The sequence below is a fragment of the Lycium barbarum genome, chromosome 7 (genome assembly GCF_019175385.1).
Source record: "Lycium barbarum isolate Lr01 chromosome 7, ASM1917538v2, whole genome shotgun sequence".
NCBI classification, from domain to species: Eukaryota; Viridiplantae; Streptophyta; class Magnoliopsida; order Solanales; family Solanaceae; genus Lycium; species Lycium barbarum.
In genome coordinates this window covers 84,738,878-84,743,479 of record NC_083343.1, presented here as the reverse complement: position 1 = coordinate 84,743,479, position 4,602 = coordinate 84,738,878, and the positions used below count along the sequence as shown (strand labels likewise).

The 4,602-nt window shown below is 35.3% G+C and overlaps 1 long non-coding RNA gene across 1 annotated transcript; it reads left to right on the top strand.

Moving 5' to 3' along the window:
• Positions 1-1,722: 1,722 nt before the first annotated feature.
• On the top strand, positions 1,723-3,462 carry LOC132603510 (uncharacterized). Its single transcript, XR_009568361.1, has 4 exons — positions 1,723-1,896; positions 2,400-2,515; positions 3,176-3,233; positions 3,324-3,462. It is a non-coding gene; the product is annotated as an uncharacterized LOC132603510 (long non-coding RNA).
• Positions 3,463-4,602: the final 1,140 nt, after the last annotated feature.

The window sequence follows — 4,602 nt, the reverse complement described above, 5'->3', positions numbered from 1 at the left end:
TACCATGACTATAATCTCATAACATCACAAAATAAGACATTAAATATACCATTTTGAACTCAAAAGAAATCAGGATAGGAAAAAATTAGGGCTTTTATAACCTGCAACTGATCTTCAGCTGAAATCTTCAAATATTGGCTCTTGAAATAGCTTTTATCTATCCCAAAGCTCCCATCAAATATGTTTTTTTTTTTTTGGAGATGGAGGTGTGGGAGAAGGAGGCAGCTCAACGATCGTTGGAGTTAGAGGGAAAAAGAATGAAGAAGTAAGAGGAAAAGAAAAAAAAGGTTGTTTTGAAAGTTTAGAAACCGAACCCCAAAGTTTTAAAAATACAAAAGGCCCCCGCGTGTTTGCTAATCACCTCATTAGTAATTTCTAGACCCAAAATAAATGGAAAATAAAATGAGGCCCTTCCACTTAGAAAAAAACTTTTGGGGCCTGCCACCTTATTCTTCCAACTATGTCTACCCCTAAGCAGTGTTTTAAAAGGTGTTTTTGGGGCGAGGCGTACAAAAAACGCCTCGAGGCGTACATGCGACATATGCCTCAACCTTCCGGGTGTTCGCCTAGGCTTAAGCCCCAACACTCTGGGCATTCATTTGGGGCGTAAGCCTCGAAAACTTTTCAAATTTGGGCCAAAAGTGCTTAATAAATCTTTTTTTTAAAAAAAATATTCAAAAGTTAACTCATAGTAAATTCTCAAACTAAAAATCGCAAAAATTCAAAAACAAATTTTAATTGTTTATCCTAATTTCATAATCTTTTCTCTTTGTTGTTTATACACGTTAGACCTTTGTACGCAAAGTGCAAACTACAAAATCAAACGTTTTGTCCTCCAATTCTCACTATGCTTCCATGCTTTATTTTCTTCAAAATCTTTTTAGCATTCTTCAATTTATCTTTTTTTTAAAAAAATTTAGTTTTAGAATTTTTTAGGTATCGCTCTAGTTTAGATAATGTTTTGAAGACTCTATTCTGGCTATTTGTATTATAATGAATACTAAATTGTTATCTAATTTTAGGTTTTAAAACAATAACTTTATATTATTGTCATTTTTATTTTTGAATTCTTAGGATAAAGTATCATTTTTACAACTCTAATTATATATGTGGTTCATCATAGTCATGTTATTAGTGTAATACATCTTTATGTCATTCATCTTTTCAAGATTTTTTTAATGGTTCGTGCCCATGTTAGCATGTTAATAATAGATATATACATTTTTCTTTTTTTTTTATTTCATAATAATTTTAATGTATTTTTTATTTATATATTTATTTTATTAATTTATAAATTAAATACCCTATGCCCGTGCCTCAAGGTTATGCATATATAAAACGTCTCGCCTCGCGACCATGTCTCCTCAAACACTGCCCCTAAGTCAAAGTGTTCACAGCACATGAAAAACGAAAAAACAAACCTGCGCGCTCATCTGACTCGTAGGAAAAGTAACTTAGAGCCTGTTTGGCTTAGTTTATCAGTTTTTTTAAGTGTTTGACTGACCAGCTTATAAACTATTTTATACTTAAAATAAGCCTAAAAAAATAAATTGATTAGCTTAGTTTAAAGTTCAGCTTATAAGCTGTTTTTTTTTTAAGTCTACCCATACAGGCTCTTACAAAAACTTCGAAATTCCAAAACCCAAAACCCTACACTCTTAGCCACGGTAGCCACCAACTCACCGTCTGATAACCCATTACACAATCACTTCTTTGGTAAACTTCATTGCATTCTCTTACTCTATGCTCAATCAATAAACTATAATGCAACGCACAAATATATTGTAAATTTCCACACTTTAGAGGATTCATACAGTGGATTTTAACAAGTCTGGTGTAATTAATATGAACGATTGAGACTACCGCCTGTTTGCTTTATTTGCTCTGTTTATCTTGGTATTTTGCTGCCGTTATTTTCCTTTGAATCATGCTTTGAGTACACTTCTTTTGAGTCGAGTGTTTATCGGAAACAACCTCTCTACCCCGCAAAGGTAGGGGTAAGGTTTGCGTACATTATACCCTCTCGAGATAGGGGCGGATTTAGGCGGGCAAGAGGATGTTCACCCGAACACCTTTACAAAAAATTACACTGAATATAAGGTAGATTTTGAGTAAATGCAAAAGATTAGCTCAAGCGGTCCAGGTGTTCAAAATTGGCTCCAACGATTCCCAAGGACAACATTATTTTTTATTGTAGCTTTTGTTATTTTTTTCGAACCCTGAGTGAAAATTTTGGATCCGCCATTGTCCCCAGACCCTACTTATGGGACTATACTGGGTATGTTGTTGTTGTTTGATTGAGACAAATGTGTTAGTTTAAAAGCTAATTTTATGGTTTATTTATAGAAACTTTTAAGCTTGATTAACTCAAAGTAAAGTGTTTCATTGTTGTATTTCAGTGTATAGAGAGTTCGTATGGGGGGCTATTGCTGGAGCTTTTGGGGAAGGTATGATGCACCCGATTGATACAGTGAAGACCCGGATACAAAGCCAAGCTATTTTCAGTGCATCCCAGGTAGTTTATATTGTTAAAACATCATTATATGTGCTTTTCTCATTGTATAAGTACAGCATGTTTGGACGGTTATATTTTATTGTGTTGTTAGTCTAAATACAATGTTTGTTTAAATTTTATTGTATTGTATCGTTAAACCCATCGTTATGTAACGACAGGAAAGTTTCATTTTGTGTAACAACCAATTTGGTGTGATCACATAGTTACTGTATCTTCTTATTTTCCCCTCATTTTGAGCTAGTAGTTGCTCTACTTCGTACCCTGCCTTTCTTGTAGATTTATCCTTCAAATTGTTGATGTGTGACATTATGTAACGATGAAAAACGATATAATCTATCCAGACGGTGTATTCATCAAAATAATACAATACAATATAATACAACATAATCCAATAGAATACAATACATTATGAAACATTATGTAACAACCATCCAAACAGAGCATTAGAGTGAGAGGCGGATTCACTATTTTGAGTAAGGGTGTGCAAGAATACCAAAGATGGAGGTAGGCCAAACTTGCACAGATGTATATTCTATAAATAAGTCAATCTGAAGGCAGACACCCTTGCACCTGCCTCCATGACTCTGCATCCACATCAAATTTTTATTTGCGTAAATGTATTGATTATGTTGTTGAATAATTTCCTTGTGTTATTTTCAGAATCAGAAAAGCATACTACAGATGGTACGAACTGTTTGGTTTACCAACGGATTAACTGGTATGTCATTGATCTTGGTGCTTATCTTGACCCTGATTTCTGTGCTATTTTAAATATAACAAAGCCAGTTTTGCTGTTAGGATTTTACAGAGGAGTAACACCAGGGGTCACTGGATCTCTTGCCACGGGTGCTACATACTTTGGCATCATAGAATCTAGCAAGAAGTGGGTAGAACAATCACATCCGAGCCTCAGTGGCCATTGGTCACATTTCATTGCCGGTGCTATTGGTAATCTTATCATTCCTGGCTTTTCCTGATTCATACCATTAGCTTCACCGTAGATATTATGCTGTTTTTTCTTAGAATTCAGAATTTTGAGTTGTTCTGCATTTCAGGAGATACACTTGGGTCTTTCATATATGTTCCATGTGAAGTGATAAAGCAGCGTATGCAGGTTCAAGGCACCAGGAAGTATTGGGTTTCTGTTGCCTTGAAGGATGGAAGCTGTGTGAAACAGGGCCCAAACATGTATGGTTACTATTCAGGAATGTTTCAGGCTGGATTCTCAATATGGAAGGAACAAGGTCCGAAGGGTTTATATGCAGGGTATGGTTTTCATGTCATATTTTGTTGAACATTTAGCTACATAATCCTCCGCATCCAAGTAGAAAAGCAGTTCGTTCATGATCACATGTCATAGAATCTATTTGCGGTACTTTGTGATTCACATGAAGTCGCTGTCCAGGCACATTAGGTTTTAGTCCTGACTAGAAAAAGATTAGCTGAGGAATTAAGGAGCCTGACTTCCATATTATGTGTGTTGATTATATTTATGTCTCTGTATATTCTGTTTCTTGGACATACTAAGGTCATTTACTGATGGACCATCTCTGTTAGGTTGAGACTACTTTTTGAAATCATGTTACCTTTTTTTTTATTTTTTACCCCTCCCCACGAGCTCCCCTCTTTTTTGCTCCGTTGGTGACTCACACCCACAACCTTAAGGTAGGAGGTGTGTAGGAACATAGATGTTTAGATTGCTAACTTTGCATTTCTTTTGCAGATACTAGTCTACACTTGCCAGAGACGTGCCCTTTGCTAGTTTAATGGTATAGCTGTTATGACTCATATGTCTTTTTCTTTATTTCCTTTGGTTTGATGGTGGATTGTGTGCTTACACTTAGTTTGCGTTTCCCTTATATACTAGTAAGTTTCCTTTATATACTAGTACTAGTATAGGTTGATGTGAACTCTTTTAGGGTTAGCATACTGCTACTCGTTTTCTAGCTCTATGGCTGTATATACAAATTTGGTTTTATAACTTTTCATGCTGAGTATGGTTTATAAGGTTAGGTTTTGAGTTGTGGAGACGAAGAGAAGCAATAAAAAGAAGGGTGATGATAATCAGCATTGTAGAGTTACTTAGG